Consider the following 12,303-nt stretch of genomic DNA (forward strand, 5'->3'; position numbering starts at 1 on the left):
TATAGCCGACCCCAAATTTTTGGGATAAAGGCTTAGTTGAGTTGAGTTGAGTTGAGTTGAGCATAACCAAACACTTCTTTTCTTTTCTTATTGGCCAAATACTAAACTTCAACCTCAAAATCTCTTCAACAATTTTTTAAAGTACTATTAAAAAATATATGAGTATTTTTTTATATGTAAGATACGTAACAAAAGTCATAATATTATTTTCTATATAAGATAAAAATAAATCTATATTTTTATGACTTTTGTTATTACTATTTGACTCTCACTGTGTAACTTATCAATTGAAACCGAAACAATGCTACTTTTGATTTGTTCTCAACTAATCGATTATTTTTATCATTAAAACTTTGAATGATCAATTTTGTTTTATTATTACACTTCAGGTTTTTTTTTTTAAAAGAAAAAATATTTACTCATGCTTATGCTAATATATCCCAAATTTACAAAACATAGTACCAACTGCTGAGTATAAATATTCAAGTACTCAATATGACTCACTAGAAGACGTCATACAAAGATTGAGCCAGACATTTTTTATTCCAAAGATTGACATTTGAGCTCAAAAGTAATCAATATGATCCACTCAATGAAAAGATGTAAGCAATGACGCAGATGATAAGACAATCATGTCAACAAATGCAATCCAAAACTCATGTCCATCGAATGCTTCTGGAGAAAGATCCAAAATCTAAAAGCGCAATCAAAGCGAAGTGATGTTGTCTGAGATTCTCGGGTTGGTAACTGATTAGAATGCTGCTTGTAATTAAGAGAAGAAAGTAAGATTGGTGACCTGAGATTGATCACTCCAATGTTTAAGTTAATAAATGTCAAAGAAAAAGTAAATACTAACAAATAAATAAAGAAAAATAGAATAATGTACTTTGAATATTGATACAAAATGTATTTCTAGAGTAGAGGATGACACTTTTTCTACTTTAATAAGGATCTTTCTCTATATTTTATGGAGTTGCCGCTCAATATGCCCGATATTCTCGGTGATGATATAGGACATACTTTGATCATGTAACCGACTCTTAGCACATTACCAACCATTCTTCCTTATCCGAACACTTTATATCTATACCGACCACTCCTTTATCTGAGCATCTTTATAATATATCTGAACACTCATTCTATCTGAACACCTTGTAATCTGTCTATTCGAATACTCTCCTTGCCCGAACACTTGTATTCTATCCAAACACTCTTCTTGCTCAAATACTCTGTAATCAAGGCTTTCAACCTTTTTCTCGGACTCAAGACTCCGAATCATTTACCATTTAGCTTGGAAATCAGGCCATACTATATCACTAAGTATGCACAGTAGTTGGAGCTTCCTAACCAACAACAGACTGACTCACACATTCAGATAACACAACTGAAGCCAAGCACATATCTAAGCAAATATATTATTCATTCTTAGCCAACAAGCAAAACAATTGCAGAATGAACAAAAATATATGCATGCAACTTGTCAATAAGGCTCTCTAGCCTAACAATAAAAGAAATTTAGATGGAAGTTTTCCGAAGCCATTGAGGTAGCAGTTGACTCAAGCTCAACATTAGCGAGAGGTAGTCATTTCCCTACTCACCATAAAAGTGAATTATCTTATCATAAGTAATTGATAGGATTTGAACTCGAAATCTCTCACTCCCTACACTTAAAGGTGAAGGAAGACTAAATTAGGCTATCCTTGATTGGCGATTTCTTTTTGGGACAATAATATCTGACTAACTATATTTTATATCTTTAAAATTTTAGAGATAATAACTTTTTAAGATAAATATTTATGTCTTTGTTTTTTTTTTTTTTTTTTTTTTTTTACTATTAAAGTAAGAGGTCCAATATATTCACAATAAATAATTCTGAAATGCTTTCAATTTATTTGAACCTTGATTGATAAAGATTCGATTCCTATTGAGTAATATCTCTATAAAAAAAGAAAAAAGAAAAAGAAACGCAATGAGACCGAAATCTGAGTAGGACAAACACAATGGCTTCTTGGACTCCATCTTACGTACTTGCTTCCATCATAATCATTTAATTAGTGTCATCTTCTTTTGTGAAGCAACTCACACTAATATTTATACACTCCAACTTTCATTCTACTTTGAAGTCATCCATTTCCATACAAAAACTAAAACCCAACTCTACTGTATTGCTGGACTTACTACTTCCTTGCGGCTTCATAGGTCTGATGAATCAAACTTCTATATTATCATTAGATGGAATTCTTAATTATATTTGTAGATTGCTTTACTAATATATTATATACTTAATTACTTTTTAGGCTTGGAATTAAAGGCTTAGTGCTGGAATCCTTTGCTAATTTGAGGGTCACTGGATTTGCTTTCGCTACAAGGACCAATGCTTGGAAGGCATTAGATGTTGTTGGCATTGGTGATTATCTCCGGCAGCAACATGAGCGGATTGATGGGTAACAATTAATTTTGTTTGAATTTATCATTAAATTTCAATATATTTTCACTCAACTTTAATTTGTATGGTTAAAATCAGTCAACTTTATTTTATTTACCAATTTGAATGTGCATGACAGACTAGTTGCTATCTCCACAATCACAGGCCAAATGGGTGCGCAAGTATCCTTTAAGAGCAAAGGGAAGCAGCGAGTAATAAACATAGCACACAGTTACGAAAAATTAGTATTTAATTTCTACATTTTAATAAAATTAAAATTAATTGATTTCTATGTTTTAAAAAATATATTATTTAATACATATATTTTGCTTTCGTTTAAATTATTTAGTGTCTCTATCAAATTTTTTTATTGGTCAATGCTTATCAAACTGCTATTTAGTGTTTCTATTTTAGTGAAATTAATTAGTTGATTCTTGTACTTTGAAAAAATACTACTATTTAGTCTCTCTATTATAGAGAAACTAATTAGTTAGTTTCTATACTTTGAAAGCACTATATTTTAAAAAACATATTCCTAAATGAAAATGAAAGTTTTATTGTATGAAAACTAAATTTGAATTATGTTTTTAAAATTATTCAAGTAGTTTTATTCAACTCTCTAGGCATCATTTTTGTATTTTTTCTATTGGAAAACAATTTCAATAGATTATTACTCTCATTTCTTGAAAATTTAGGGCAATTGATTAATCTCTTAACGCATACAACTTGTATCAATTTCTAACAAAAGATAAAGTATAGAGAGATAATGAGGGGGAGAAGGGTGTGGATGAAGAGAAAAAGATATACAGGAAGGGAAAAATAAGGGAGGGTAAGAAAGAAATAAGTAGGGGTGTGCAAATGGTCGGTTCGATTCTGAACCAAACCGAACCGAATAAATCGAAAACCTAAGTTAAGGATTTTTAAACATTGAACCAAACTGAACCTTAAGATGGAACCAAATCGAAATAATCAACTTAATTCTGTTCGGTTCAGAACCGATTAAATTGAACTTTCCAGAAATTCAACATCACACACACTTTATACGGATAAATTTCAACAACTGTTCCTGAATTTATATAGTTATAACACTATAGTTTTTTAACTTTAAAATATAACATAAAACCCCCTAAACTTTCAAATTTTGCATAGTAAAATTTCTTTGACTTTCAATTACTAACTTTTTAGTTAGAAACTGATGTGAATAGCTCCCGTATAGCGTTTAGTCAATATTTCTCTCTCTTCTCTTATGCAAAGTGTAAAATTATTCTCTTTATGCATAAGAAATTATTCTATCTATAAAGAGAAGAAGGATTTAATTTACACATGACTTGAGAGAAAAAAGAGAAATACTGACTAAGATCCATACTGGAACTGTTTAGGTTAGCATTTAACTGAAAAACTGATAATTGGAGATTAAAGGGATTTTAATGTGCAAAATTTGAAAGTTGATAGGGTTTTATGTTATATTTTTAAGTAGAGGGATTGTAATGTTATAACTAGATAAGTTCAGAGACAGTTGTCAAAATTTATCCCACTTTACACACATAAATCCCATCCTAGCAACTCAAAAATCTCAAACAATTAAACAGAAATAAGAACAAATCTCAAATCCAACATTAAACTCAACTCAACTCAACTAGGCCTTTATCTCAAAAATTTGGGGTCGACTATATGTATTATCTTTCTCCACTTTAAATGATTTTGGGTTAAATCCTCGAAAATGTGTAATGCTTCTAGGTCATGTTGTACTACTCTCCTCCAAGTCAGTTTAGGTCTAAATCTAACATTATAGCAGCAAATTGAAGACTTTCAAATCAAGCTCCCAAATCCCAAATAGTCAAAGTCTCAAACAATCTCATGAACAAAAACACAATAATCAATTTCAATCTTCCAGATGCTAGAATAGAATTCCAAAGGGAGCACCCATTAATCAATTTATTGAAAAGAGCTGAAAATTACACAAAATTTCAACAGCAAATTTTGCAATACCCTTTACAATCTGCCTAAATTTTGCAAGAAATTACAAATTCCCACAATAAGCCTATATTTTGCAATACCCATTACAAAAACAATACCCAACAAAATACATTAAACTTCCATTGAAAAAAAAAAAACATCAAAACTACATGAGAAACTAAAGGAACTTGAGCAATAGTGGATTTTCTTCTTCACTTCAGTCATCTCCCATATGCTCTAGTGCAAAAGAAGAAGAAGAAGAAGTCTATGCACAATAGCAGCAGCAACATGTGAGTTGGTGAGCGGTGACCGACTGAATCTCATGCTACAAAGTGACATGAAAGGCAAAGGGATGACTCCATTGACAAGCTGTAAGGCCATGAATATGATGAAAATATGAGATAACAATGTTACATGAAGAAAAAAAGAAGAAGAAGAAGTAGGAGAGAGGTTAGAGGAGCAAAGGACGGTAATGAAAGGGAATAAGTAGGGGTGAGCATTCGGTTCAAACCAAACCGAACCAAACCAAAACGAACTGAACCAAATTAAATTATAAAAACCGAATTACATATTTTAGAAACTGAACCGAATCGAAATAGATGAAAAATTGAATTGAATCTAATCGCTCTATTTCAGTTTAGTTCGGTTCAAACCGATTAGTTTTATTTTTTATTAATTTTTTAATTTAGACTTGATTTTAAGTTATTTAGTCTAATTTTGACTTTGTTTTGAACCTAATAAACATAAATCAATGAAATTAAACAATATATATATATATATAATTAAATATAATCATAAATTCCCCATAAAAATAATTTAATTCAAAAATCGATTCGATTTGACTTGGTTCGATTTGAATATATAAAATTACCATTCAGCTCGATTCGGTTTAACTGATTTTTTCTCTTCAAAACCGAACCGAAATAATTAAAATTTTTATAATATAAAACAGAACCGAACCGATTAAATTTTAAAACCGAACTGATTAAACCGATTGACTCGATTCGGTTTGATTTTTTAGTTTAAACCGAAATCTGCTCACCCCTAGGAATAAGGATAGATGACTATATTTAGGCTTAGGGTTATGTTTTTATCCCTTGGGCTTGGCCTGGACAAGGGCTTGTATATGTAAAAGTTAAACTTTTGAGCTTTAAATTTCGGTTTATTTGATTTTTTTGGTTATAACTGAAAGCCGAACCGAATCGACTGAAAATGAAAAATACCTAAATATACTAACCGAATCGAAACTGAAAACCTAAATAATCGAACCATTTGAACTGAAATCGATTGACTCGGTTTGGTTTCTCGGTTCAAACCAAGAAATGCTCACCCCTAAAAATAAGACATGAAGGGTCAAGGTAGTTGGGTATAAAAAAAATAATAAAAGGGACAAAAGAGCTAATAGAATCAAATTATAAGAACCAACTAATGTATTTTTCAAAATATAGGAACTAATTAATTAATTTCACTAAAATAAGGAGATTAAATAGTAGTTTAATAGGCATTAAAATCTTTTAACTGATGAAAGAACTAAATAGTTTAATAAAAATAAGATACAGGGACTAAATAGTATATATTTTAAAATATAGTAATTAATTTTATTAAAATGTATGCACTAAATAATAAAATTTTCCTATTATTAATGATATCTCAAACAGATCAAAAAAAGGGATGGCTATGTAAATATAACAATATGTGGTGTGATGTGCAGTGGAGAACATGAGGTTCGTTGGGTGTAAAGGAAATTGCTATAGGAAGCACTTGCACAGTAGCTCCCACAAGGTACTATAAGGTTCTCCTCCAAAGTGGTTTCTATTGACGAATCAGACTACTTCAAGCTGGTTTATCTTGATGATGGTATCATCATCAAAACTAAGGTAATAAATTAATTCTTTTTTCTGTAGATAAATTACTTTTTATTATGTATTATGTTATAATTAATATTTGAATCTTTATATTTCAAAAAATAGATGAAAACATTTCTAAATTTTAATTTCATCCTTCGCTTTTGTTTTTTTTTTTAATATATTTTTTAACTTTTGCAGTTAATGATGAGTAGGGATAAATTTTGACAACTGTCCCTGAACTTATCAAGTTGTAACATTACAGTCCATCAACTTAAACATGTAATATAAAACTCCATTAACTTTCAAATTTTGTACAGTAAAAATCCCTCTAACCTCAAATTATCGATTTTTCAGTTAGACACTAACCTGGACAGTTCCGATATGAAGCTTAGTCAGTATTTTTCTTTTCTCTCTCAAGCCATGTATAAATTGAATCCTTCTTCTCTCTGTAAGCAGAATAATTTTTCACGTGTGAAGAGAATAATTTTACACTTTGCATAAGAGAGGAGAGAGAAATGTTAACTAAGTGTCATGCGGGAGCTGTTCACGTAACTTTCTAACTGAAAAATTAGTAATTGAAAGTCAAAGGGATTTCACTATGCAAAATTTGAAATTTTAGGGGGTTTTATGTTACATTTTAAAGTTGAAGGACTATAGTATTACAACTATATAAGTTCAGGGACAGCTGTTGAAATTTATCCTTATGAGTAGTGACGAATACATATTTAACTTAGAAACCTAAATAAAATATATGATTTATTAATTTTTTGGTCTAGGTGTTAATTGAACATGTTAATTAACTAATGATGATAATTTTATAATAGTTGACTGGTAAAATTATTCTATAAGTATAAAATAAAAACATTCAATGAATATAGTAACAGAAATAAATACTTCAATTTTTTTTTAATAAAACTAGCTTGCTAAACATTAAATGGAATTAATGTTAATTCAAAAATACAATGAAGGTTTAATATTATTAATTATTGAACTTATGGCTTAAAATTTAAAAAGTTTGCCTAGTTTATTTTAAATCTAATCTTTTTAAAACAATCATGAAAAGCAAATCCAATTAAAATTAGAGATTTAATAAAATAAATGAGATGATTTTATCTTCTAATATTGTGAAAGAAAAAAACTTTTTTTAATCTAAGTATGAATAAATTTTAGCAAGGAAAAGATTTCAATAATATCAATGAGATTATGGGAAAAAACTACTAAAATTTTAAATTGATGAAATGAGAAAACTATGCTAGACTTTCCTTTAATGATTTTGTCCAATAATTTAAATATAAAGAATGAAAATTGATGATTGTAAATTGTTGAAAGAGAAAAATAGCAAAATAAAATGGATTAAGAAGAAGAGGTAAAGAAAAGGTTTGAATTTATTTTATTTTATTTTTAATTTTACAAGAGGTTTTGTGTTTTGACTGCTGTATCATTGTTTTAATAGGGTAGAATGCATTTGAGAGTTTTTTTTTTTTATTTTTTTGTAATAAACTTAATAATAAACCTAACAACTTTTAAAATAGTTGAGGAAATTTAATAGAAGTAATAAAAAAATATTATTTTTTTTGAAAAATTACAACTATAACCCTAAAATATTTTAAAATTTCAATGGGTACTCTCCTTAGCCCCAATATAGGCCTGTCCTTAATGATGAGCGAATAGTAAAATTTGTAATTCGGTTCAGTTCGGTTTGAACCGAATGCTCACCCCTAATATCCTTTAGGATAAATTATTATTTCACCCTTGAATTTAATTATTATAAACACTTTGTTTTACCAGTATTAACACCTTTTAAAGGCCTATCATTATTAATACTTCTATCTCTCATTGATTATCTTTTTAATTTTTTGACTAACAATTAAAGTGATAAAAATAAACAAAGAGATGAAAGTGTGTGGAGTAACCAAAACATAAAAATATTTTCACCTATTTTCTTAGAAAAAAAAAGCCGATTGACGCGATTGATTCACAAGAAATTTTATACAAATAATAAAATGTGAGCAGAAAAATTATATGAGAACAAATTCTTAACTTCTTGATACTGCAACCAAATCTCAGTTCTACTGTAAAATTTCGTGCAAATCGGTCAGGACCATTTGCACTTCTCTTTAGGGATGGCAATAGATTGAATTTTTGTGGTACCTGATCTAATATCCTAATAGGATAGATTTAGGTAGTGTCACGACCCAACCTATAGGCCGGATCGGCACTAGGGCCTAGGCCGGCATAAAGCCCTCGAGACCCGTAGTAAGTCTTACTGTTATCAAACCCATGACTAGACCCACAATTTAAGCCCAATATGCATATAAAATAATTTAAATTGAACTGTTATAATTTTATTTCAGGCCAATTTAACCCATTAATTATCAGAAATTGAAATTTGGGGAGCCCATCTCAACCCCGTTACATCATTTACAAATTATTTAAAACTCATAAAAATTTTTCATTTGTTAATACAAAAACTTAAATTCATGCAGTCCTTGACAGGATTAATACTACTACTAGTACATGCGGAGTTCTAAATTACAAATTTAGACAATAATAATACAGTTAAGTAATTTTCTCCATAACTTCCGAGGAAAGAAATATGTTATTCTGAAAAAGGTCTTCTTCTGTAACCTAGAAAAATAACAGGAGTGAGCGTTCGACTCAAAGAGTAAAATACTAATTTTAACCATAATCTCTATAGCTATCTAAAGCTAATGCACCCTGTGGAGTGAAATGCAACATCGTCATAATTTTCATATCATAACAGCAAAAAGGCAATTTGGAGTACTCACACACCCAACACTGTCAAACAGTACATATATGGGAGCTGATCCACTATACAACCCTCTTAATCCAACCTCTGCCAATGAGTGTCTCTCAAGGCGGACTTTCACTTAATAAACCAAATACGGGATCCCAGCGAGTGTCTCTCAAGCCGTGTCTACCAGTTCTGTCCATATCCACTACCATACCACACGCACACCACGCACACACACTGCTCCAAATTACCACAAACAACATCCACAACACTTCAACAATTACGAATGCAATATAGAATGTGCTTACTAATTAACTACATAGATACATATTTATAAGTGATGCATGGGTATGCTTGAACATATAATAATATCGAAATTACAATTAAAATTAATATTTTACTCACGTTACACCAAGGACTATTGTGGCTGCGGGATGGAGGAAAATAGCTGACATCGATCACCTAATAATTAAATTATAAATTTATTAGTACTAAGTCAAAATAAAACTCTAAAGAGACAACAGAAAGCCGAATTTATGTTGAAAATCTGGCAGAGTTTTCCCTATATCTGGGACCTAACCAACCTGCAAAAGGCTTTAAAATACATTTATATATCTGTCAATCACACAATCACATCACAAGGCCCCTCCTGGGCCCACCCAAACAGTCAATAACCATAATTCGAAAAATTATAATTTAGCCCCTATAACTTGCCATTTTGCAAAAACTACCCAAACGAGCTCTAAAAATTTTAAAATTTGGCCTGCCGGTCCTTAATAATATTATAAGGCTATTGCAAAAGGAATTATAATTTTCTGATCTTCCACAAATATTTTATGAATTTTATTCTAAATCGGTATTAGCTGAAAATGAGCAACTTGGAGTTTGGGTTTACTTCTGCCAATTCTGACACTGGAATGCATCCAGAACATCTGAAAATGTTAGGATTGACTATAATATTGACCACGTTCTGAGACGAGCCGCCAGGCAGTCAGATCTGGCTGAAAATGCGGTCCCGGCGCCAGTGAGCTATCCTTGATCCGATTACACTTAAATTAAGTCCAAATTGTATTAATAATTATTATAAAATTATTTTTAAATTTTGAAAATCGAAAAAGTTCGAAAATCTCACTAAGCGATCTGACGGTTGTCTTATAGTATATAAAATATATACTTTTATTTAATATTGTCCCTTATTTTATGGATGGAAGGTGTTAATTGGATGTGATGGGGTAAACTCAATGGTAGCGAAATGGCTAGGTTTCAAAACTCCAGTTTTTACAGAACGATCAGCAATAAGGGCATATGCGAATTTTAACTCAGTTCACGGATACAATCGCAAGTTCTTGCAGTTCTTTGGTAATGGTTTCCGTTCAGGTCTTGCCCCTTGTGATGAAAAATCTATATATTGGTTTTTTCTCTTGGACTCCCAATGCCCCAGGCAATGATCATGCATCCTAGATATGTTTTATATTGTTATATAGATTTTCACTTACCTCATTATCTAATCACATATAATAAATTTAGATAATACTTTTGTTGGAAAATTACTCATGCTACTCTACATATTTTAGAATAAAGTAATAATTTTACACTTTTCAGTGTAAAAAGAAAATTCTTATTTATACCTGATTTATTGTTGATTTAAAATATAATATATACGGAGAACATGGCAAATGAATTAGGCATAATCTAGCATTAATTATTTTTTAACCATTATTATCTCACGTCTAGGCTTATATTGTGCAAATTTTGTGTTTTCCTTGCAGACAAAAGGCTAGAGGAGAACCCAGCTAAGTTGAAGCAATTTGTGCTCAACAAACTTGAAAATGCAGCTGACCAACATCTAAGGGCAGTAGTAGAAGCTACTGAGCTAGATAATATTGTATCTTCTCCTCTAAGATTTAGACATCCATGGGAGTTGATATGGGGAAATATGAGCAAAGGTAATGTTTGTGTGGCTGGAGATGCTCTCCATCCCATGACACCAGATATTGGCCAAGGTGGTTGTGCTGCCTTGGAAGATGGCGTAGTCTTAGGTAGGCGCCTTGCTGAGGCTTTGAAAAAACAAGTGATTGTAGCAAATGAAGAGAAAGACAAGGAAGAATTTAAGAGGATTGAAATTGGGTTGAAAAATTATGCGTCACAGAGGAGATGGAGAAGCTTTTAGCTCATAACCACATCTTATTTACAAAAAAGTGATGGAAAATTAATGAACTTCTTGAAGGATAGAATTTTGGTTAAATTTCTTGCTGGGTTGTTATTAAATAGATCTGATTTTGACTGTGGAAACCTCAACAACATTTCTTGATATGACTCTTAAATTCTTTTTTTGCAAAAGAGACTTTAGATTTTATCACAGCTTTAAATACAATTCTAATATCATTAGGCTATAACTTATTTATAGAAAGAGTTGAAACTTGAATGTTGTATTATTAAGGGTGCATTTACTATTAAATTAAGACTTCAAATGCTTTATCATTACATAATGAAATGCTTATTTCTCTTGAAAAATACATTAATGAAATTATCTACCAACTCAATTGAGTGCTTAGAAAGTTGAGATCATAAATTGAATTATTTGATTGTTTTGTAAAAACAAATATAATGGCCATATTCTTAATATTCTGTGTTACGATTTATAGGCACCTGACAAATTTATTGTTATTCCAATTAGACATTTGCTAGTGCAATAATTTTGTTTGTGCCTTAATTTGTTATTATATAAAATTATAAGATGTCTCCTTTTAATTACAATTATTTATATTTATTCATTTTAAATTTATGAATTTTATTTACAATTGTAATTTATAACTCAACCATTTAATTGATAATCATCAGTTGCATGTACCACGCAAAAACAGTACACACACCATAATGTATGAGCAATTCAAAAGTATAAATAATTGTTAGAGAGCTGGAGATTTTAAAGCACCTAGAGAGAATATTTCTTGATGGATTTTGTAAGAGAATACTCATGAGCTTGACATCATATCCAACCCAAAACCTTAAGATAATGGGTTACTTATATATCTCTTACTCATCCCACTACTTTTTGAGGTGAGAATTCTTACACTTGAATATTCCTAGTAATCTCCCCCTTAAGTGTGAATTTTTTCCATATGGGTCTGCTTCCCCTTGAATAGAAGCTTTTTTCTGAACTCGAGTATTATAGTGTTACTAAGAGCCCAATTACTCAACCAAGTCCACCCGAAACATGCACCTACAAGAGCCATGCTAGAGCCATTATGTGTACCAAGAGTTTCCACTCTATCGATCTACTTTTTTTCAGAGGAGTTCCTTCTTACTCCATTGGGCCT

The 12,303-nt window shown here is 30.6% G+C and overlaps 1 pseudogene; it reads left to right on the plus strand.

The window, feature by feature from the left end:
- The first annotated feature begins 967 nt into the window (after positions 1-967).
- LOC110657439 (monooxygenase 2-like) lies at positions 968-11,294 on the plus strand (annotated as a pseudogene).
- The last annotated feature ends 1,009 nt before the right edge of the window (positions 11,295-12,303 follow it).

Source organism: Hevea brasiliensis, chromosome 1, assembly GCF_030052815.1.
Source record: "Hevea brasiliensis isolate MT/VB/25A 57/8 chromosome 1, ASM3005281v1, whole genome shotgun sequence".
NCBI classification, from domain to species: Eukaryota; Viridiplantae; Streptophyta; class Magnoliopsida; order Malpighiales; family Euphorbiaceae; genus Hevea; species Hevea brasiliensis.